The 24,513-nt window shown below is 46.9% G+C and overlaps 1 protein-coding gene across 6 annotated transcripts in view; it reads left to right on the top strand.

The window, feature by feature from the left end:
* ERG (ETS transcription factor ERG) overlaps positions 1–24,513 on the top strand; it is a 322,953-nt gene that overhangs the window by 62,161 nt on the left and 236,279 nt on the right. For 5 of the 6 annotated variants that reach the window (XM_081573193.1, XM_081573198.1, XM_081573196.1 and 2 more), the window contains exon 2: positions 21,924–22,026. The gene's annotated coding sequence lies outside the window, so the exon portion shown is untranslated. Of the gene's footprint in view, positions 1–16,447; positions 18,511–20,327; positions 22,027–24,513 lie in introns of those variants that run through there. The other variant, XM_081573194.1, reaches the window with a different exon arrangement.

The following is a 24,513-nucleotide window of genomic DNA, read 5'->3' as shown; positions in this document are numbered from 1 at the left end:
TGAAGTCCTAGAGTCTGGGCACGAGACAGGCTACCACCTGGGCTGCGGTCACTCCAGTGCCCCCTCTGGGCTCTTCACTGCCCCCTTCCGCGCTGTATTCTATGGAGCGGGGTCGGGGGGCCCCTGTGACACTGCCCTGGAGCTGTTCTGAGTCCTGTCTTTGGGGGGACACTTTCTGTCTCACCCACCCTTCCTTGTGGGGACGTGCAGATCCAACTGTGAACTTCATTTTTTTACTTTTTAATTTTAATTAATTTTTGTGTTTTTCTTGAAAGTTTTCTCCTTTTGTTTTTTTAATTGAAGTGTAGAAAATGAAATCCCTTATGATTATACAGCAGAAGTGACAAATAGATTCAAGGGATTTCATCAGATAGAGTGCCTGAAGAACTGTGGACGGATGTTCCTAATATTGTACAGGAGGTGGTGATCAAAACCATTTCCAAGAGAAAGAAATGCAAAAAAGTGAAATGGTTGTCTGAGAAGGCCTTAACAAATAGCTGTGAAAAGAAGAGAAGTGAAAGGCAAAAGAGAAAAGGAAAGATATACCCATCTGAATGCAGAGTTCCAGAAAATACCAAGGAGAGATAAGAAATCCTTTTTAAGTGATCAGTGCAAAGAAATAGAGGAAAACAATAGAATAGGAAAGACTAGAAATCTCTTCAAGAAAATCAGACATACCAAGGGAACATTTCATGCAAAGATGGGCTCAATAAATGACAGAAATGGTATGGACCTAACAGAAGCAGAAGATATTAAGAAGAGGTGGCAAGAATACACAGAAGAACTATACAAAAAATCATAATGTCCTGGATAACCACAATGGTGTGATCACTCGCCGAGCCAGACATCATGAAGTGTGAAGTCAAGTGGGCCTTAGGGAGCATCACTATGGAATTCCAGGTGCTGTTGTTGTTCGTTGAGTCGCTCAGGCATGTCCGACTCTGTGACCCCGTGGACTGCAGCACCCCAGGATTCCCTGTCCTTCACCATCTCCCAGAGTTTGCTGAAACTCATGTCCATTGAGTGAGTCAGTGATGCCATCCACCCATCTCGTCCTCTGTCTTCCCCTCTCTTCCTACCTTCAGTCATTCCCAGCATCAGTCTTTCCTAATGAGTCCACTCTTTAAATCATGTGGCCAGACTCTTGGAGCTTCAGCTTCAGCATCAGTCCTTCCAGTGAATATTCAAGGTTGATTTCCTTTAGGATTGACTGGTTTGATCTCTTTGCTGTCCAAGGGACTCTCAGGAGTCTTCTCTTAACACCAGAGTTCAAAAACATCAATGTTTTGGCGCTCAGCTTTCTTTATGGTCCAACTCTCACATCCATACATGACTACTGGAAAAACCATAGCTTTGACTAGATGGACCTTTGTTGGCAAAGTAGTGTCTTTGCTTCTTAATATGCTGTCTAGGTTTGTCATTGCTTTTCCTCCAAGGAACAAGTGTCTTTTAATTTCATGGCTGTACTCACCATCTGCAGTGATTTTGGAGCTCAAGAAAATAAAGTCTATCACTGTTTCCATTGCTTCCCCATCTATTTGCCATGAAGTGATGGAACAGGATGCCATGATCTTTGTTTTTTGAATGTTGAGTTTTAAGCCAGCTTTTTCACTCTCCTCTCTCACCTTCATAAAGAGGCTCTTTAGATCCTCTTTGCTTTCTGCCGTAAGGATGGTGTCATCTGTATATCTGAGGTTATTGATATTTCTCCCAGCAATCTTGATTCCAGCTTGTACTTCATCCAGCCTGACATTTCACATGATGTACTCTACTTATAAGTTAAGTAAGCAGGATGACAATATACAGTCTTGACATACTCCTTTTTCTGTTTGAATCCAGTACATTGTTACATGTGGGGTTCTAACTGTTGCTTCTTGACCTGTGTACAGGTTTCATAGGAGGCATGTCAGGTGGTCTGGTATTCCCATCTCTTTAAGAATTTTCCACAGTTTGTTGTGATCCACACAGTCAAAGGCTTTAGTGTAGTTAATGAAGCAGAAGTAGATGTCTTTCTGGAACTCTCTTGCTTTTTCAATGATCCAACAGATGTTGGCAATTTGATCTCTGGTTCCTCTGCCTTTTCTAAATCCAGCTTGAACATCTAGAAGTTCTCAGTTCATGTACTCTTGAAGCCTTGCTTGGAGAATTTTGAGCATTTCTTTGCTAACATGTGAGATGAGTGCAGTTGTGCAGTAGTTTGAACATTCTTTGGCATTGCCTTTCTTTGAGATTGGAATGAAAACTGACCTTTTCCAGTCCTGTGGCCACTGCTAAGTTTTCCAAAATTGCTGACATATTGAGTGCAGCACTTTAACAGCATCATCTTTTAGGATTTGAAATAGCTCAGCTGGAATTCCATCACCTCCACTAGCTTTGTTCATAGTGGTGCTTCCTAAGGCTGGTTTGATTTCACACTCCAAGATGTCTGGCTCTAGATGAGTGATCACACCATTGTATCTGTGTTATTAAGATGTTTTTTGTATAGTTCTTCTGTGTATTCTTGCCACCTGTTCTTAATATCTTCTGTTAGGTCCAGTTGAGCTATTTCAAATCCTAGTTGATTTGTGATGTTTCAGGTATACAACAAAGTGATGCATACATATATTTTCTTTTTCATATTCTATTCCATTGTTTGTTATTGTTCAGTCACTAAGTCCTGTTCAACCCCTTGCAACCCAATGGACTGCAGCATGCCAGGCTTCCCTGTCTTTCACTGTCTCCTGGAGTTTGCTCAGATTAATATCCGTTGAGTCAGTATGCTATGTAATGATCTCACCTTATATTGCCTGCTTTGTTTGCAATTTTTCCCAACATCAGGGTCTTTTCCAATGAGTCGGCTCTTCGCATCAGGTGACCAAAGTGTTGGAGTTTCAGCTTCAGCATCAGTCCTTCCAATGCATATGCAGGGCTGATTTCCTTTAGGATGGACTGGTTGGATCTCCTTGCAGTCCAAGGGACTCTCAAGAGTCTTCTCCAACACCACAGTTCAAAAGCATCAATTCTTGGGCGCTCAGCCTTCTTTGTGGTCTATCCCATTACAGGTTATTACAAGATATTGTAGTTCCCTGTGCTATACAGCAGGGCCTTGTTTACCTATTTTATACACAGTAGTATGTATCTGTTAATCCCATATTCCCTATTTATCCTCCCACACCATTTTCCCTTTGGTGACCCTCAGTTTGTTTTCTATGTCTGTGAGTCTCTTTCTGTTTTATAAATAAGTTTATTTGTATCATTTTTATACTCTTGTGTCCAAGTGATATCATATGCTATTTGTCTTTCTCTAAACATTAGGGTGGGTGTAGCGGGATCTTTCTCCCGGCCCCGGGCCTGTAACAGGCAGGTGCTTCTGACTGTGCTGTGATCAAAACTTCAGTGCACGGCTGTTCTTCCAGTCAGGTGTTTCCATTCATTGCTTGGCAGACCCAGGTGAGCCAAAGCTGGGGTTGGGTGGAGGGGTGGGGCTTGGAGCGAGGGTCTGTTACCAGCCTGAGCCCCTCTAGACCCTCCTGCCTCTTGGTGTCTATCCAGGGGTCCATCTCGCTTTCGTCCCTGTGCCCAAGCTCGGCGCCCACTGCTGCCTGATTCCATGTCTTCCTGTCTCCCCGTTTCTTGCACTGTCCAGGTAGGCTGTTGCTCCCTCTTGGCTCAGGTACCTACTCCCACCTGGTTTGGTTCATGGTTTTCCTCCTGTGGCCTCAGCCACACCTGTGAGAAGCTGGGTACCTGTGTTTCACAGGAGCTGGACTGAGTGGAAGGCATTGCAGGATAAAGTTTATTCCCCCCGAGTTCATGGTTCAAGTCTGCGTGTCTCATCCTCACCCTAGTCTCTTTCCCCAGCGCTTCTAGAGACTCAGGAACAGTCTAATTTTCAAGTACTGAAAAGCCCAGATTAGTCTAATCAGTGCAAGCCTGTCTTTCAGTCCATTTAAAGATCCTTTGCACGTTGAGCCTGTCTCAGAATCAGGAAGTCCAGGGCCCATGGGCGGTCCTTGTCCCAGCCCTGCTGTTCCTCTCCTCCTCCTGCTCTGCCCTCTGCCCTCCAGGACTGCAGCAGGAGCGGAGGGCGGCCAGGGGCTGTTGGAAGGCCTCTCCCCAGGGCGCTGTGCTTTGTGAGGCTCTCAGCACCGGCAGGAAGGAGACCCAACCAGTCCATCCTAAAGGAGATCAGTCCTGAATATTCGTTGGAAGGACTGATGCTGAAACTGAAACTCCAATACTTTGGCCACTTGATGCAAAGAACTGACTCATTGGAAAAGACCCTGATGCTGGGAAAGATTGAAGGTGGGAGGAGAAGGGGATGACAGAGGATGAGGTGGTTGGATGGCATCACCGTCTCAATGGACATGGGTTTGGGTAAACTCCGGGAGTTGGTGATGGACAGGGAGGCCTGGCGTGCTGCAGTCCATGGGGTTGCAAAGAGTCGGATACGACTGAGCGACTGAACTGAACTGAACTGAAGCACTGGTTGTCTTCTATGGGACAAGTTGGAAGGTTCTCAGGGCTTTAAAGGGAGCACAGCCCTCCGTGGTGTGGTGATGCCCCCGGGCTTATCTGCTTCCAGCCCCTTCCTCCTGGTTTCTCCATCCCTGGGACACCTGCAGCTGCCTTCTCTCAGGTTTGACTCGGCCCTTCCAGAGGATGCCCAGGCCGTTGCCAGCAGCTCTGCCTGCTCCCACCAAGCCTCCCAGCCTGTCTGCTCTTGGGTGGCTCCAGGCTGCCCCTCTGAGAGAGTCTTCCTCTGGAAGTCAGTCCCTAGTCCCTGGCCTCTTAGAACCTGGGGGGCCCTGTGAGGCTTCCCAAATGGTTCTTCTGAAACTTCACTCACCTGCTTTGAGCAGTGTGTGTGCTTGTGCATGTAAGTGATGTTATTTCATATTTATCTTTGTCTGTCTGACCTATTTCACTCTGTAAGATAAGAATCTCCAGGTCTGATGTTCCAGTCTTGATTCTGGAATTTGCAGGGCAGGCTGGCAGGTGGGACACTCAGACAGGGTGTCTGTGTTACATTTGGAGGCAGAATCCTCTCCTCCTCCCAAAACTAGTCTTTTTTTTTTTTTTCCCTCCCTCTTAAAGCCGTCAACTGATTGGGTGAGGTCCACCCACATTCGCGAGGGTAATCTGCTCTACATCAAGTCAAGTGATTGTAGATGTTGACCACATCGGCACAATGCCATCACAGCAGAGCCTAAGCCTAGACTGGTGTTTGATCAAACAGCTGGGCACCAGAGCTTAGCCAGGACTTAACCACACAGCCAGGGTTATAGGCCTGGCCCCTTGCCCTTGCCCCCAACTCTGGAGGGCCAGATCAGCAGCAGAGCACCCCTGGGGGTGGCCTGAGGCTTTTCTTAGGGCTTCCTTACAGCTTATCTTTCCTTCCCGCCCAGGCCTGCTTCCTCACCCTGCATCCAGGAGGGCTGATTCCAAAAGCACACGCCGTCAAATGCCCTAGACCTTTATCTCCGACTCAAGTTCTGCTTCCCCGAGAACCCATCCTGCGGAACCACTTAGTTGGCAAAGCCGAGCTACAGAAGTGCACATCCCTCCTTTACTACCCTGGGTGCATAATCCACACTCACTGGAAGCCCTCACCCTTAACTGACCTCTATGCGAGGTGCCAAGTTGCTCAGTTGTGTCCGACTCTGTGATCCCATAGACCGTAGCCTGCCAGGCTCCTCTGTCTGTGGGATTCTCCAGGCAAGAATACTGGAGTGCGTTACCATTTCCTTCTCCAGGAGATCTACCTGACCCAGGGATTGAACCTGTGTCTTCCACTTGGCAGGCAGGTTCTTTACCACTGAGCCTCCTGGAAAGCCCACAGACTTTTATGTAGATGTTACCGTTGTGTCCATTTTATAGATGTGCGCAGAGAGGCTAAGTCACTTCCCCAGGGTCACACAGCTTGTCTTTCTCTCACTCATGAAGCTGTAAATGTGAAGCAGGGGTAGACGGAAAGGGGTGGTGGGGTTGTCCTGGGTTCACTCATCCTGCTTAGCACCCAGGGCGGCTGCAGTGTTTCCCGGGCCCCTTGTAGACCGAGAGCAGTGGGTTGGAGAGTGACCAGACCCCCTTTTCTCTGCTTTGAAGAAAAGTTCTCTGGAGCAGGGAGCAGGCTGTGATCACAGGGAGAAAAAAGATGATGGTGTTAGTGAGAGGAGCTGAGCTCTCCTCCCAGGACTGATCAATGGGTGCATTTTCAGCTTTCCTCCTAAAGGAGATCAGTCCTGGGTGTTCACTGGAAGGACTGATGTTGAAGCTAAAATACTTTGCGAAGAGCTGACTCATTGGAAAAGCCCCTGATGCTGGGAAAGATTGAAGACGGGAGGAGACGGAGACAGCAGAGGATGAGATGGTTGGATGGCATCACCAACTCAATGGACATGAGTTTGAGTAAACTCCAGGAGTTGGTGATGGACAGGGAGGCCTGGCGTGCTGCGATGCATGGATTTGCAGAGAGCCGGACACGACTGAGTGACTGAACTGAACTGAACTGAGCAGCTTTCCTCTGCAAGGGCCTCAGGCATTTTTGACTGACTGCCTTGCATTTTTGGTAAACGTGGATAGCCACAACGGGGTGGAGAGTGGGTGGTGTGATGTCTGGGTCCACGCCACGTCTGAAACGCCGGCGAGGGAAACTCCTGTGGGAGGGTCCACATGACCTGGCCCTGCCTGAAACGACAGTCTTGAGTCTTCCCAGGAAGGCCGCAGTGGCCAGCTGAGATTTTAGGACGTTGATTCAGAGAATGGATCACCAGAACTTAGCATTTCAGAGACATCTAGTAAACTCAGGGATTCTTCGGAGAAGACTGGGAGGGCATTAAGGCAAAGATTGGCTTGTGTGTGTCTGTCCGGGTGGATTTTTGTCTTTGGGGTATGAGTTGGTTCTGAGTGTTCAGCTCTTTAAGGCAGAGGTCCCCAACCTCTAGGCCACAGACAGGGTATCTGTCTGTGGTCTGTTAGAAATTGGGCCGCACAGCAGGAGGTAAGCAGTAAATGAAAACAAAACCACTCCCCTCCCAGCCCCTGTCCATGGGAAAACTGCCTTCCATGAGGCCAGCTCCTGGTGCCAAAAAGGTTGCACATCACTACCCTAAGGGACATCTCTTCACTCATCCTGTTCAGTCACTCAGTCGTGTCCGGCTCTTTACGACCCCATGAACCGCAGCACGCCAGGCTTCCCTGTCCGTCGCCAACTCCCGGAGCTTGCTCAAACTCATGTCCATCGAGTCGGTGATGCCATCCAACCATCTCATCCTCTGTCGTCCCCTTCTCCTCCTGCCTTCTAACTTTTCCAGCATCAGGGTCTTTTCCAGTGAGTCGGCTCTTCACATCAGGTGGCCAGAGTATTGGAGCTTCAGTCCTTCCAATGAATATTCCTTTAGGATGATTTCCTTTAGGATGGACTGGTTGGATTTCCCTGGAGTCCAAGGGACTCTCAAGAGTCTTCTCCAACAGCACAGTTCAAAAGCATCAGTTCTTCGGTGCCCAGCCTTCACTATGGTCTGACTCTCACATCCGTACATGACTACTGGAAAAGCCATAGCTTTGACTAGATGGACCTTTGTTGGCAAAGTAATGTCTCTACTTTTTCATACTCATCCTGGGCTTTAATGAAGAGAGGATCCTGGCTCTCAAGAAGGGGCCCTATGGTGGACATGACACAGAAAGGGCTCAGGGAAGCTCACCTCCCATTGTCTTCTCTGCTGTTGAACCAGCAAGTGACTTTTCTTCCACAGAAAAGGTGGCAAGCTTCAGAGAATAGACGGAGCCTTGGTTTGAATCCTGAGTTCCAGTCTGTGCTCATCCACTTAGCAGATCTGTGACCTTCCCAGGCCTCCGCTTCTTTATCAGAGAAAGGAGGAGCGTGATAATCACCTCCTGGGCTCTCAATAAACCAGTCCATGCTTAGTGCCTCTGCAGGCTGAACAGTTTGGATGGTGCTTGAGGCGGTAACCACCACCCAGGGAAACTGCAGCAGCCTCGTTGGGTTAACAGGCTTCTGATGCATTTTTTTTTAATTTGAAGATGAAGATATTCTCTCTGCCACAAAACCAGAGGGAGAAGGGACCCATCCTCTTTTTAGACTGACAGAGCCTGCCGAGAAGATCTCGTTTCCCCGTTTCCAAACCTGGTCGTGTTTCAGAAGGTTAGGCTGGCAAAGAGAAGTCCAGGTATCCAATGGCTCTTTTTCCCAGCGAGAGGAAGCAGAGTACTGAGGGAATATCATCCTCGTATTGCGTGAATGCTGCCAACGGAAAACTCAGCAGAGATTTCAGGTGCTGACCCCCTGAACAGAACAGAGCGCGGATTCAGCAGGAGGGAGCATGGGGAGGCCGAGGGTCAGGCTCTGCTCCCCAGGAGGGCGAGGAGCCCCTTCCCTGCAGCCCCTCTCTAGCCCCCCCCAATCTTGGCCCCCGCCCCAGGGAGCTCTCTGCAGCGCTCTGGGGCTCCCAGATGCTCTAGACCGAGCCCTGGAGCTCCGGTCCACCACGCCCAGCTCCACTGCTCGGGGCCTGGGTGATGCTCATCCCTGGACTGGATCAGGGCGCCCAGTCTTCACCTAGACCCCACCTCCCTGCGTGCCGTCTCCTCTTCTGTCTCCTGAGGGCCCCCCAGTCTTGGCATGTCCTCTTCCCTCTGCCTTGCTCCTGGCTCTTCGGCTGCCTTGCCTTCACTCCCAGCTGGACCACTCCAGCATCTCGCTCTCTGCAGTCAGCCGCCTCGGATATCTTCCCCAAAGCCCCTTTGGGACGCTTCCCTCTGCAGAGGCGCAAACATCCCCAGCTGCTGTTTTCAGAGCAAGGGTCGCACTTTGCAGCCTGTCCTTCTAGACCCTCCCTTTGGCTCCATCTGGCCGTCTGCCTCCACACAAGCCTTCCTGCTGGTCCAGCCAGGTGCCCGCTGCTCCCCCCCACCCCCCCGCGGGCTCTCCTACTTTTCCACTTTTCTAGAACGCCTGAGGAACTGAGCCGGCTTCTCTGCACAAACCTCTGTCTGGGCCCGTTGTTCTGCCTTGAAAAGTCCGCCTTGACTGCCGCAGGGGAGGGCGAAGATGATTTAGACGTTGTCATGCTGTTGACAGCTTCTCTGGTAGCTCAGTCAATAGAGAATCTGCTTACAATGCAGGAGACCAGGGTTCACTCCCTGGGTTGGAAAGATCCACTTTAGAAGGAAATGGCAACCCCTCCGGTACTCTTGCCTGGAGAATCCAATGGTCAGAGAAGCCCGGCGGGCTACAGGCCATAGGGTCGCAAGAGTTGGACACGACTGAACGACTAACACACACACGCGTTGCCCTTTATTCTATATCATAAAACATTAGGCCACAAGCTAAGTAACTCTCCCTCAAGGCATGAGAGACACACCGTGGAACTTCTTTGTCTGGCCTCACCCCTGAGCGTGGCTCTTTGTGTGAAGTCCTCAGTTAATAGTTACTGAAGAATTGATGCTTTTGAACTGTGGTGTTGGAGAAGAATCTTGAGAGTCCCTTGGACTGCAAGGAGATCCAACCAGTCCATCCTAAGGGAGATCAGTCCTGGGTGTTCATTGGAAGGACTGATGTTGAAGCTGAAACTCCAGTACTTTGGCCACCTGATTCGAAGAGCTGACTCATTTGAAAAGACCTTGATGCTGGGAAAGATTGAGGGCTGGAGGAGAAGGGGACGACAGAGGATGAGATGTTGGGATGACATCACGGACTTAATGGACATGAGTTTGAGCAAACTCTGGGAGTTGGTGATGGACAGAGAGGCCTGGCGTGCTGCGATTCATGGGTTTGCAGAGAGCCGGGCACGACTGAGTGACTGAACTGAACTGAACTGCAGGACTCCCTGATGGTGGATTTCATGGAGGGTTCTGTGCGGAGGGTGTGCACAGCTGTTGCAGCCAGAAGCACGTTATAAACCTCACGTCCCGAGTGTCAGCAAAGGGCGTTTGTGGTGAGGATCCTGATTTCTGTTTAAATACATGAGAAGATTTAATGACCTTTCTTTCCAAAGTGTGTCCAGTACACATGAGGCAATTTGAATGCGGTTCTCTTAAATGAGTCAAAAGTCAAGCAGAAACGGAAAGGCTGGCTTCCGTACTCCTGGTGGCGAAAATGCCATCACCAGGGAGCCAGGGTGTCTCAGCCAAGCCGGCGGCATAGACCGACCTTCAAGACGAGTTCAGGGTTCTTTGAATTTCCTCCCTCTTACAGAGCACAAGGAAAGCTTTCCCGCTTGGTACTCTCTAAGCATTTGGCGATGTGTTGTTTTTTAACAGCAGAACAGTAAAGACAGATAATGAGGTGAATTATCTGCATTATTAGAAAGTCTCAGTGGTTTTGTCTTTCTGCCTTTATCAAGTTGATTTTTCTTAGGAAAACTTCTGACTCTCCTGATCTGTCTCTTCAAAGTCTATTAAAAATAAAGACATCTGCGGATGCTGATAGAAGGAATTACATCTGAAAATGTTGCTCTGTAATATCCTTTGGGTCCCTTACATGTAATCTCTCTGTTAATGTAAGTTACTTTCCTTTTGCTCTGTTACAAATCCTCTTGCCACTCAGGAAGTTCACATTTCTCATTTATGATACTGAGATGGTAATTACAATATCAATTAACTTGGCAATTAGTTATTTTATATGCTACCTCTGAAGTAATTATGCATTGTTGTTATTTAGCTGCTATAAGTAGTATCCGACTTTTTGTGACCCCATGGACTGTAGCCTGCCAGACTCCTCTGTCCATGGGATTTCCCAGGCAAGAGTACTGGAGTGGGAAAAAAAAAATACTGGAGTGGATTGCCCTTTCTTTTTCCAGGGGATCTTCCTGACCCAGGGATTAAACCTACATCTCCTACATTGACAGGCAGATTCTTTGCCACCAGGGAAACCCAATTATACATTTATAATGTTTTAATTTTTTTCTTCTGCCCAGTGTTGTTAGTTTAAAAATCTGACACAAATAATGAAATAAAAATGTGAAACAGACCTCATTGTTCACAAAGATGGCTATTGATACACTTGCTATCTCATAAGATGTGATTACATCAAGACAAAATTCATTTTGAAGGCCAAAATTTGCTTCTAAAACAGGCTTTGGGATTCTGTTCCCAAAGATATATTTTGTTTGATGGACTTTCTTAGAAATACATCATGTTCCTTTAATCTGTGGCCTGCTTGTCAGTTGTCTGCCGTTATGAAATGACTAAATATTTATGTTTTTCCAGTTGAGCTTAGGAAAAAAAAAAAAAAAACCCGACTCTGTTAAATGTGTTTCCTTTAACAGAAGGCTCAGTGTAAAACGGGAGAGAAGTAGTATTTATAGTTGTTTTCCCTTTTCTTGATGTCACTCGCCTTTCAAACCTAGCCTGTTTTCCTTCTGATGTCTCATTTTTCCTGGGGACCTCAAGGCCGACCGTGGCCCCCAGACTGAGGGGCTGTGGAGCTATTTGGGGGCTGCGTGTCTTGTCCTGGTGGAGGGGGGCGGCCACTGCTCCCTCTCTGCCATCAGCTCCATCAGCTGGAAGCTTTCAGGTTCACAGGACAAGGGCCAGAGGAGAGAAAGACCCAGTGTCTTTCCTAGGAGGAAAGACTCCTCCTGGAATACCACGGGCTCCAAAGGAATGTTACTGTCTAGATTCGTTTTGTTCTCTTCTCAGAAATAATAATTAAAAAAGGAAAAAAAAAACCCAAGAAGAGGCAGGTGTGGGATGAAATGGGAGATTGGAATTGACATGTATATATATATCTATATATATATAGATAGATATAAAGAATTTGCCTGCAATGAGGGACACCTGGGTTTGATCCCTGGGTTGGGAAGATGCCCTGGAGAAGGGAACGGCAACCCACTCCAGTGTTCTTGCCTGGAAAATCCCATGGACAGAGGAGCCTGGTGAGGCTACAGTCCTTGTTGGGGTCGCAGAGTCAGACACAACTGAGTGACATACACATACACATAGATTCACTGCTGCTGCTAAGTCACTTCAGTCGTGTCCGACTCTGTGTGACCCTATAGACGGCAGCCCATCATCAGGCTCCGCCGTCCCTAGTATTGTCCAGGCAAGAATACCGGAGTGGGTTGCCATTTCCTTCTCCAGTGCATGAAAGGGAAAAGTGAAAGTGAAGTTGCTCAGTCGTGTCCGACTCTTAGCGACCCCATGGACTGTAGCCTACCAGGCTCCTCCGTCCATGGGATTTTCCAGGCAAGAGTACTGTATATAAAATAGATAGCTGGTGAGAACTGACTGTGTAGCTCAGAGAGCTCTGCTCAGTGCTCTGAAGTGACCTAGATGGGAAAGAAATCCAGAGAGAATCCGCCTGCCAAGCAGGGGATGTGGGTATGATCCCTGGGTCAAGAAGCTCCCCTGAAGGAGGCAGTAGCAACCCACTCCAGTGTTCCTGCCTGGAGAATCCCATGGACAGAGGAGCTAGAGGGCTACAGTCCGTGGGGTCACAGAGAGCTGGACAGGACTGAGCGACTAAGCAACCATGGCCACCGCTTTGGATCCCGGGCGGATTCAGGAAGCAGCGGAGCTGACGCAGCTGCCGTCTCAGAGCGCTGCCGCATTTGCTGGCTCTGCAGCCCGCGTCCTGAGTGTCTGCCCTGCACACGAGGACAGGTCGCAGGGCCCAGCTGCCAGCAGAGCGGCTGTCTGGCTGATCTTCACAGATTTCCTCGCCATCACCTCGTGACTTCCCAGTAGCGTCAGGGCCCTCGATCTCTGCTGGGCTTCTGGTCCGTCAAGGCTGGTGCCTGCGGACTTGCTGGAAAGATCGCCTGTATCTCTGTTCAGTTCTGCACCTGGGAATTCTGTCAGTTTTTGGAAATTGCCCACAATAGGAATAGTTAACTTCATGTGTGTGTGCATGCTCAGTTGCAAAATGTGTCTGACTCTTTTGTGACCCCGAGGACTGTAGCCTCCCAGGCTCCTCTGTCCATGGGATTCTCCAGGAAAGGATGCTGGAGTGGGTTGCCATTTCCTTTCCGAGGGATCTTGCTGACCCTGAGATCAAACCCTGGTCTCCTGCATTGCAGGCGGATTCTTTACCAGTGAGCCACCAGGGAAGCCTAGTTATCCCCAGAAATTGCCAAATGCCTTGAATCAGGGGGTTCCCCCTGTGGAGTGAGTTGCTGAATACATAGTAACACCTCACTTCTGAGACACGGGGATCCCTCCCACCTACTGGAGCTGATGTTATGCCCTGGCCTTTCCTCTGCCTCTTCCAGACTGGAAGAGAATCTGTCTCTGCTGTTATGCCTTTCCTTCTATCCTACCTGTAAATACACCCCATTTTCTCATCCTTAACAGACCAGCTAGACAAACGAGATAAACCTTCTTCTAATTAGATTGTAATCTAACTGAGGGCAGGACTGAGTCTTGTGCACTCAACCTTTGGCTGTTTCTTTTTCTTTTCTAATTATTATTTTATTTTATTATATTTTTTGGCCCTGATGTGTGGCATGGAGGATCTCAGTTCACCAACCAGGGATTGAACCCTCACCCCCTGTAGTGGAAGGTTGGAGTCTGAACCATGGGACCAACCCTGGCTGCTGGCAATTTCTCACATGCAGTAGGCACACAACAAATGTTGAATTGGTGAACACATTGGTGCTTCTTCCCTTGAACACTCTCCCCTTTTCTCCCTGTCCATCAGTATCTTTTGTGAATAGCCTGTGTTGACCTTCACATATCCTCCCAACCTTCCCCTAGTGAACCTTTGAAAACTGGCAACATTGTTGGAGGTCACCCAGAGGTTGTTGACTTGCCAAATCTAGTACCATTTGTTCAACATATGTGGTTGGATGATTGACTTGCTCATTTTTATTCAGCTTTCTGCAGATCGATGCTGTGAACTCTTTCTGTCTTACTGAATGTCCTTCCTTGGCATCCAGGGCTGGGACCTTTGCTGACTTTCTCCTAATTTTCCGACCGCTCCTGCCCCTATGCTTGGCTGTCTGGTTTTCCTCCGTCCGTCTCTCAATAGTTCAGATGCTGTGCTCCATTGGATCTGCATAACTCCCTTGTGGGAGTTTTTCTGCAGCTGGGGCGGGGGGGCGTCAAGCAAGGTATTGGAGGTGTTGGTATTTGTGATTGTGCCTTTACAACCTTGTGTTTCCCACTCGACCCTGAAGTCATGGTAGAGCCCACCTCTAGTGAGTGCTTCAGTTCAGTTCAGTCGCTCAGTCGTGTCCGACTCTTTGCGACCCCATGAATCGCAGCACGCCAGGCCTCCCTGTCCATCACCAACTCTCGGAGTTTACCCAAACCAATGTCCGTCGAGTTAGTGATGCCATCCAACCATCTCATCCTCAGTCCTCCCCTTCTCCTCCTGCCCCCAATCCTTCCCAGCATTCAGGTCTTTTCCAATGAGTCAACTCTTTGCATGAGGTGGCCAAAGTATTGCAGTTTCAGCTTCAACATCAGACCTTCCAATGAACACCCAGGATTGATCTCCTTTAGGGTGGATTGATTGGATCTCCTTGCAGTCCAAGGGACTCTCAAGAGTCTTCTCCAACACCACAGTTCAAAAGTATCAATTCTGCGGCGCTCAGCTTTCTTCACTGTCCAACTCTCACATCCATACATGACCACTGGAAAAACCATAGCCTTGACTAGACAGACTTTTGTTAGCAAAGTAATGTCTCTGCTTTTAAATATGTTATCTAGGTTGGCCATAACCTTCCTTCCAAGGAGTAAGTGTCTTTTAATTTCATGGCTGCAATCACCATCCGCAGTGATTTTGGAGCCCCAAAAAATAAAGTCTGACACTGTTTGCACTGTTTCCCCATCTATTTCCCATGGAGTGATGGGACCAGATGCCATGATCTTAGTTTTCTGAATGTTGAGCTTTAAGCCAACTTTTTCACTCTCCTCTTTCACTTTCATCAAGAGGCTCTTTAGTTCTTCTTTGCTTTCTGCCATAAGGGTGGTGTCATCTGCATATCTGAGGTTATTGATATTTCTCCCGGCAATCTTGATTCCAGCTTGTGTTTCTTCCAGCCCAGCGTTTCTCATGATGTACTCTGCATATAAGTTAAATAAGCAGGGTGACAATATACAGCCTTGACGTACTCCTTTTCCTATTTGGAACCAGTCTGTTGTTCCATGTCCAGTTCTAACTGTTGCTTCCTGACCTGCATACAGGTTTCTCAAGAGACAGGTCAGATGGTCTGGTATTCCCATCTCTTTCAGAATTTCCCACGGTTTATTGTGATCCACACAGTCAAAGGCTTTGGCATAGTCAATAAAGCAGAAATAGATGTTTTTCTGGAACTCTCTTGCTTTTTCGATGATCCAGCGGATATTGGCAATTTGATCTCTGGTTCCTCTGCCTTTTCTAAAGCCAGCTTGAACATCTGAATGTTCAGGGTTCATGTATTGCTGAAGCCTGGCTTGGAGAGTTTTGAGCATTACTTTACTAGCATGTGAGATGAATGCAATTGTGTGGTGGTTTGAGCATTCTTTGGCATTGCCTTTCTTTGTGATTGGAATGAAAACTGACCTTTTCCAGTCCTGTGGCCACTGCTGAGTTTTCCAGATTTGCTGGCATATCGAGTGCAGCACTTTCACAGCATCAGTGATTGAACTTGGAGGAAGCTGACTTAGTGCATGTTGATAATGGACGGTGGATGGATGGAGGAATACTTGCATGGATGCATGGATTTGAAGGGCAGGTTGAGCTTAGATTGTGGAAAGAGACACACAGCCATGTGATTTCTTAATTATAGGGGCAGGTCACTCAGCATCTCTGAACTGTGCTCCGACAGCCAAAGACCCTCTGCAGGGCACCTCCCTTTCGTGTTCACACTGTTGCTCATCTCTCCCCTCTGCCTTGTGTACTTTCCTTCCCATTCCCACCTGTGGGATACTAAGGGCCCATAACATATCACCCCTTCGAAGAGGCATTGCCACTCCCTGATGCTACATGGAATTGCCACCTCCTCTGTACTTCTCTCATGACCTGATCACATTCTGCCTCCAAATCAGTCATTTTAACGAGAAGCCTAGTCCCCTCGTCAATCCCTTTGTTTAACGAGGGCACTGTTCTGCGTCACCTCCAGTACCTGGACACTCAGAGCATACATAGGCTAAGAACAGATCACTTATCTTGGTAACAGTTGTTTTTCAGGTCTTAGATATGACATTGTAAGTAGGGAGATTTATGGGCTGGGCTAATTCAGCAGCAGATCATTTTATTTCGAAATTAGAATGGAAAAATATTCAGCGTGTCTGTTTGAGTTGCATGCAGATAATCAAAGAGAGGAAGCTGGTTCTTTTGAAAATAGACACTGCTGTATACCTAGCAGAGACTTTTGAACATAGACATAAGGCACCAACGCTTTGTCCCTTCAGGATTGACTAATCCTGTTCTCCGTCCTAAGCAGAATCCTGAGGTTTGCCTTCACCTTTTCCCAGATATCATGGTGTATGGTTTTATCCCCAGGTCTCCTCCAGTCATGGTCCTGAGGTGGCTCAAGGGTCATACAGGCAGGACAGTAGCAGATGACCTTTCTTTGTCTGCCAGGAGACTTTCTCCAGAAGTCTTCCTGTCACTTCCCCCAGGGTTGAATTGGCCCAAATGATATCACATGCTCCCTTTTAAGTCAACCAGTGGCAAGAGGAATGGGTGCCCAGCGATAGGAGTTGCCCCTGAAGTTGGGGCAGGGTCAGCCCTCCCCAGAGTGTTTTGGGGGCTGGGCTACACACCCAAGGAGCATTGGGTTTCCTCTGTTAGGAGAAGCGGGCATCATTGTGTCTGCTTCCCTTGCCATTTACGGGGAAAGTGAAAGTGTTAGTCGCTCAGTCGTGTCCGACTGTGTGCGACCCCGTGGACTGTAGCCCACCAGGCTCCTCTGTCCATGGGATTCTCCAGGCGAGAAGTCTGGAGTGGGTTGCCATTCCCTCCTCCAGGGGATCTGCCCGACCCAGGGACTGAACCTGGGTCTCCTGCATTGCAGGCAGATTCTTTACCATCTGAGCCACCTGGGAAGCCCACCTCTGGGGACGGGGCTGTAATCGGATGAACGGGGTCCTCTGTGACACTTCACTGTCACTGTCACTGCGGTTGCAGTGGGCATGGCGGCTTTTCTCTAGTGAGGGCTGTTGTTCAGTCAAGGTCCAGGGTTTTTTCTGTCGAGCAGGCAACTCTCTGGGACAGCTCGTTGTCCATCTTCCCAGTAGCTAAGCTTATGATGCATTGACTGTTGCTGACACAGGTGGCCAGGAGAATCTCTGCGTAGGAAGTGACCTCTGGTCCAGCACGTTTCGGGAGCGAGAAGGTTGCACTTCTCTGAACATGAGGCGCTTGTATCTGTCTGCATGGCCCTGCCACAAGGAACTGCCCATTGCAGACGGGCAGTCTGCTGGCTGCTGGTGGTCAGCACCAAGCTGGCTTCAAGCCCAGGTCTCCCTGTGCACCACGGCTGCTTTGCAAATCAAACTTGGCCCTTGAGGTGCTCAACCGTGTCTGGCTTTGACCATTTCCGAGGAGAATTTTCCACCGATCACGATCATGTGTGTTCTTCTACCTGTAACTGTGCAGAATGCCAGGCTCACCCCATCCGGGAGGTACCGGGGTTCATATCACTTGACCTTGCAGGGTTGGGCGCCATGTCCCTTGTCACCTGCTCTCTGTGGAACCAGGGGCTCTGTTCAGCTGGCTTGAGCAGTTTGCTCTCATAGCAAAGTTCTCAAATGGCTATGTTTTTTGAGTTCTTGGGTCTGGTTTGCGTAATTGTCTGACGTTTCTGCTTTGATTGGGCTGGCTGTTAACCTCACGTGGCTGGTAGCGTGCCTTTCTCTGGCAAAGCTTCTCTCTCCCCAGACTTCGTGACATCTTTTTGGATCCTTTGAGGCTGCTCAGCTGGCTTACGGGTAATTTGCGTTGTCAGATAAAGTGCCCTGTGGATAGATGAGATTTTAACAACATTATCATGCTAATTGAAAAATACCTATTGCACATATTTCATAGAATCGTCTCTGGCCTTTGCTCTTGTCTTTAAGTCGAGCCCACCAATATTCCATCAGAAATCAAGTGTTTCTTTTGGCAGAGAAGAGGTTTGGGCACAAAAGTGTGCTATAGGATGCCACAGTATAGGGAATTTGAACCCAGGCTTTTAAAACTCATGTTGCCTTTGCAGCTACTGGAAACTAAATACTATTTTAACCCCTTGTCCATAGAAAGCATTCAACCAAGAAATAATCAATATTGGCTTTTGGGTTTAAAGAGGAGGAAATTTGGAGATACCTTAATTAATTCAAGATCTGTGCTGCGAGCAAAGCATGGCCTAATTCACGGCTACCCCCCCCCCGGCTCCCCCTTTCTGCAGAGCGTCCTGTCACCGAGGAGGAAGGCCCTGTGGCTCCATGGGGCTGGATGGCTCTCCCCCATCACTGTGAAGACAGCGTGTTTCAAATGTGCTTAGGATTATACACTGATCATTATGTAGCTCTTCTGTGACTATCAAGATGAATATTTTTGATTCTGAAATTTAGAAAATAGCCATGATTAGAAGGAAGAAAGTAAGACTCCCGTAGTTCTTGTTGGAAAGCTAAGGACCACTTCCGGGTTTGATCTCAAGCTCCGGGAGTTGGTGATGGACAGGGAGGCTTGGCGTGCTGCCATCCATGGGGTCGCAGAGAGTCGGACACGACTGAGCGACTGAACTGAACTGCACCTCCTTAGAACCTTCTTCCTCCTCCTCTTTCTCCCCTCTTGTTTTTTTTTTGTGTGTGGGGGGGAGGGTATAGTTGATTTACAACGTTAGTTTCTGTTGTACAGCAGAGGGAATCACTTATGCATATACATATATCCACACTTTTTTTTTTAGATTATTTTCCTATATTAAGGTCATTGCAGAGTATTGAGTAGAGTTTGCTGTGCTAGGCAGCAAGTTCTGATTAGTTTTCTGCTTTATATAGTAGACATATGTGTATATGTCAGTCCCGTCTCCCAGTGTATCCCTCTCCCCACCCCTCATCCCCTGTAACCATGAGTTTGTTTTCTACATCTGTGACTCTATCTCTATTTTGTAATTAAGTTCATTTGAACAAAGCTAGTGGAGGCGATGGAATTCCAGTTGAGCTATTTCAAATCCTGAAAAATGATGCTGTGAAAGTGCTGCACGCAATATGCCAGCAAATATGGAAAACTCATCAGTGGCCAAAGGACTGGAAAAGGTCAGTTTTCATTCCAATCCCAAAGAAAGGCAATGCCAAAGAATGCTCAAACTACCGCACAATTGCACTCATCTCACATGCTAGTAAAGTAATGCTCAAAATTCTCCAAGCCAGGCTTCAGCGATACGTGAACCGTGTACTTCCAGATGTTCAGGCTGGGTTTAGAAAAGGCAGAGGAACCAGAGATCAAATTGCCAACATTCACTGGATCATCGAAAAAGCAAGAGAGTTCCAGAAAAACATCTATTTCTGCTTTATTGACTATGCCAAAGCCTTTGACTGTGTGGATCACAATAAACTGTGGGAAATTCTGAAAGAGATGGGAATACCAGACCACCTGACCTGCCTCTTGAGAAACCTGTATACAGGTCAGGAAGCAACAGTTAGAACTGGACATGAAACAACAGACTGGTTCCAAACAGGAAAAGGAGTATGTCAAGGCTGTATATTGTCACCCTGCTTATTTAACTTATATGCAGAGTACATCATGAGAAACGCTGGGCTGGAAGAAGCACAAGCTGGAATCAAGATTGCCAGGAGAAATATCAATAACCTCAGACATGCAGATGACACCACCCTTATGGCAGAAAGCAAAGAGGAACTAAAAAGCCTCTTGATCAAAGTGAAAGAGCAGAATGAGAAAGTTGACTTAAAGCTCAACATTCAGAAAACTAAGATCATGGCATCTGGTCCCATCACTTCATGGGAAATAGATGGGGAAACAGTGGAAACAGTGTCAGACTTTATTTTTCTGGACTCCAAAATCACTGCAGGTGGTGATTGCAGCCATGAAATTAAAAGATGCTTACTCCTTGGAAGGAAAGTTATGACCAACCTAGATAGCATATTAAAAAGCAGAGACATTACTTTGCCAACAAGATCTGTCTAGTCAAGGCTATGGTTTTTCCAGTAGTCATGTATGGATGTGAGAGTTGGACTGTGAAGAAAGCTGAGCGCAGAAGAATTGATGCTTTTGAACTGTGATGTTGGAGAAGACTCTTGAGAGTCCCTTGGACTGCAGGGAGATCCAACCAGTCCATCCTAAAGGAGATCAGTCCTGGGTGTTCACTGGAAGGTCTGATGTTGAAGCTGAAACTGCAATACTTTGGCCACCTCATGTGAAGAGTTGACTCATTGGGAAAGACCCTGATGCTGGGAAGGATTGGGGTCAGGAAGAGAAGGGGACAACAGAGGATGAGATGGTTGGATGGCATCACCGACTTGATGGACATGACTTTGGGTAGACTCCGGGAGTTGTTGATGGACCGAGAGTCCTGGTGTCCTGCGATTCATGGGATTGCAGAGTCGGACACAACTGAGCAACTGAATGGAACTGTACCTCTTTCCCCCTCGTGTTTTTCATTCATTTTATTTTATTTTTATTTAATATTGGAGTTCAGTTCGGTTCAGTTCAGTCACTCAGTGTGTCCGACTCTTTGTGACCCCGTGAATTGCAGCACACCAGGCCTCCAGGTCCATCACCAACTCCCGGAGTTTACCCAAACTCATGTCCGTCGAGTTGGTGATGCCACCCAACGATCTCATCCTCTGTCATCCTCTTCTCCTCCCACCTTCAATCTTTCCCAGCATCAGGGTCTTTTCCAATGGGTCAGTTCTTCGCATCAGGTAGCCAAAGTATTGGACTTTCAGCTTCAGCATCAGTCCTTCCAATGAATATTCAGGACTGATTTCCCTTAGGATGGACTGGTTGGATCTCCTTGCAGTCCAAGGGACTTTGAAGTCTTCTCTAACACTAATATAATATTGGAATCAGACTATATATATGTGGTTTTGTATCCTAATTTTCCCAAATTTTCCCCAAGAATTTGGATTTTCCATGTCCTACCAAACTCTTTGCCCCACCAGTTGGGCCATTTGCATTCACTGTCTCAACGCACAGGCCTAAGTCTCTAGGTGGAGCTGGCTGGTTGCCTCTGGAGTGGAGTGGGAGGCTTGGCTGGCCTATGAAACCATCTATAAATAATATCGCCCATTGCAAATATTGATTTTGATGCACTACTTAAGGCATTTTCTAATTTGAAAATATTTTCAGCTGAAAAACCTGTCATTTGCAATCCGTCATGTTATGAGGATCCTGTTAAATGTGCTAAATATTTTGGGATTGGTTATTTGACTTGGAAAGTTGCAGAAGCACAGAAATTCCTGTATCTCCAAAAAATAAGAGAATGGGTTTTAGAGCCACTCTGTCAGGCATATTCTAAGAAATACCTTTTTTTTTTTTTATTGCTCTCATCTTAAAAGTTTTTTTTTAATAGTGCTCTACGTTTGCAAAAAATATGGATCCTTGTGGCATCTACACATGTGACTGAAAAAGTTGTCTAATTTCAGTTCTCAGGATGTTGAATAAACCCCATCATTCTTTGGAGCAGAGAGCAGTGCTGAAATACTGATCTGGGGAAACTATTATTACTAAAGCTGGAAGCTTGGAGGAAAGGACAAGATTTTCAAAATATTTTCTTTGCAAAAGTATACGTGGATCTCAGTATGTCCGTTACAGCTTGGCCTTTATCTCGTTCCTGATTTTTGCTTTCTGATGCTGAACTTTATTTGGAGAAGTGCTGCCCCAACTCTGCCCCCTTACTTTTTTTTAGAGGGAAGAATTTTAAGTTCATCCCTCTTTTAAGATACTTTAAAATAATATTTTAGCAGTAGGTTTGTCACTAAATGTACAGTTGATCCTTGGTTTTAATATTTGGGAAAAACCCAAGATTTACTATATTGAAATTCTCTTTCAGGTTGTTCCAAGATCTTTGAAGATCCAGGAAGAAGCCGTGTTGACCAGAAGCAAGACAGATGACTCACAGAGGAAAAGGATGGGGGAGCCAAGGGCGATTCAAGGTAAAACGAAAAGCCCCAGGAAAGTCCTGCCTCTCGAGACGTTTTAGAAAAGTGTGAATGTAAAGATTTTGTATCTTCAGTATTTGGTATTTGCGGGACCCAAGCCTCCAAAGACCTCTTCTGGAGTCCTTTAATGTACTTTGAGGAACTTAGGTTGGTTCCCTAGATTCTCCCCCCGACACATAAGATGCCCTTGACCCAGTACCGCCTCTTCCTGCCTTCAACACTGTGGAGTTTTTAAAATCGCCACTTTGTAAGTTCCGTAGTCATCACAGGCCACTTTGTAAGTTCCGTAGTCATCACAGCTCCTCCTTTCTCCACTGCTTTCTGCTTTCTTCTGCTCCATCCAGAGGAAACAAAGAGCCAAGAACAATGTCTACAGAGATGAGCTTTTTTTTTTTAAACTTACTATCTCTCTTTATTCAAGCTATTTGTTGACATGGAAATTGTTGGTTCATGAGGATCCCTTCATGGCAAAGTACACTGTGAAGATAGGCAGCAATTCTTATGTTGAGCAAGGAGGTAGAAGGGTTCTGTCTTGGGCTGATAATTTATATGATTCTCTGCTCAGTTCCTATTTTCTGAATAATTATGTAAAACTTTATTTTAAGGATTATCCATCCATATACATAGGAGACTTTGTGTTTCTGAGTTTCCAGTGACACCAGTATAATAAGCAAAAATGAGAAATCTATTTGTTCATTTATATGTAATTAAAGGATAATTGCAGTATTGATTTGAGAAATCTGTTTTTAAAGGAGCAGGATACTTTGGAAGAAAAAGTTCCTCAGAGTAGAAAAATTTCCCAGTAAAGTGATATTGCAACTGTGTTGTTTTTTACTTGTTAAGTTGTATCTGACTCCTTGCAAGGAGTCAGGGGACTGTAGCCTGCCAGGCTCCCCTGTCCATGGGATTCTCCAGGCAAGAATGCTGGAGTGGGTTGCCATTTCCTCCTCCAGGGCATCTTCCCGACCCAGGGATTGAACCCGAGTCTCTTAGGTCTCCTGCATTGGCAGGTGGATTCTTAACCACTGTGCCACCTGAGAAGCCCATTGCAGTTCTAGAAGAATATATTATAAATATGTATTCTACTGAACCATTTTATGCAGTAGATAGTTTTAATATTGAATATATTTCTAAGATCCTTAAGTACTATTTTAACAGGTGGTATTATATAGTATAAAGTTATAGGAAACCGTGCTTCTGAAGAATTGTGATAAGAACAGAAACTAAGTAATAAAACACTGTCTCTGTTACTGAAGGGACGCAGATCAGTGTGATACCTTCTTGAATGTGCTTTGATGATAGCTGTATTTTTCTGTCCTATTACCACGTTTGGTTAGCAGTTATTTTACCTGAATTCAATTGCAACCTCATTTTGAGAGGCCCACACGGGTTGAGTCTCTGCCTTCATTAACTATGCAAAAAAAATAAAAATAAACATGGAGAATTTCAGCACTTTATCTACAAAACGCGCCCCTTATCTCTTCAGGACTGTCAGGCTTTTCTCAAAAAAAAGCATTCCAGCGGTCGAAGAGATTATGGTGGGGCTGGTGTAACACTGACTTATGCCTTGAACTGAAAGAAAAGAGTCTCTCCTCTCCTGATGTTAAGGCAGGAGGGATGAGTAGATGGTTCAACAGTGCATGGTGCCGGGGACGGGCTGTGAGCAGAGTTTGGGTCCAGTAGGGAACTGTGCAGTTAGACTGGACATGGTTCCTGAGGCCACACCCCATCAGGGCCTGTACTCTTCATCAGTTAAAAGATGGAAAATAGTCTTATGGACTCTGAAGGAGAAGGTGAGGGTGGGACGTTCTGAGAGAATAGCATTGAAACATGTGTGTTATCATATGTGAAACAGAACACCATTCCATGTTCGATGCATGAGACAAATGCTCAGGGCTGGGGCAATGGGATGACCCAGAGGGATGGGATGGGGAGGGAGGTGGGAGGGGGGTTCAGGATGGGGAACACATGTAAACCCATGGCTGATTCATGTCAATGTATGGCAAAAACCACTACAATATTGTAAAGTAATTAGCCCCCAACTAAAATAAATAAATTTATTAAAAAAAAAAAGATGGAAAATAAAGATGTGTCCGTCTGCAGGGATGCTGGGACAAAGCACCACAGACTAGGTGGCTTAGACAGCGGAAATCTGTCCTCTCCCAGCTCTGGAGTTCAAGGTGACGGCAGAGCTGGTTCCTCCTGTCTGTCCCAGGACCGTCTCTGTGGCTTATAGATGGTCATCTTCTCCCTATGTCTTCACACTGTCTTCTCTTTATGCAAATCTGTTTCACAATTTCCCCCTTTTTTTGTTTTTGTTTAAAAAAATAAGGACACCAGTCATATCGGGTTAGGGTCTACCCTAATGACCCCACTGAAATTCCAATACTTTGGCCACCTGATGTGAAGAGTTGACTCTTTGGAAAAGACCCCGATGCTGGGAAGGATTGAGGGCAGGAGGAGAAGGGGACGACAGAGGAT

Source organism: Giraffa tippelskirchi, chromosome 2 (genome assembly GCF_054371585.1).
Source record: "Giraffa tippelskirchi isolate mGirTip1 chromosome 2, T2T-mGirTip1v1.2.pri, whole genome shotgun sequence".
NCBI classification, from domain to species: Eukaryota; Metazoa; Chordata; class Mammalia; order Artiodactyla; family Giraffidae; genus Giraffa; species Giraffa tippelskirchi.
Note: the sequence above shows the minus strand (reverse complement) of the source record. Positions and strands in the feature narration are given on the sequence as shown.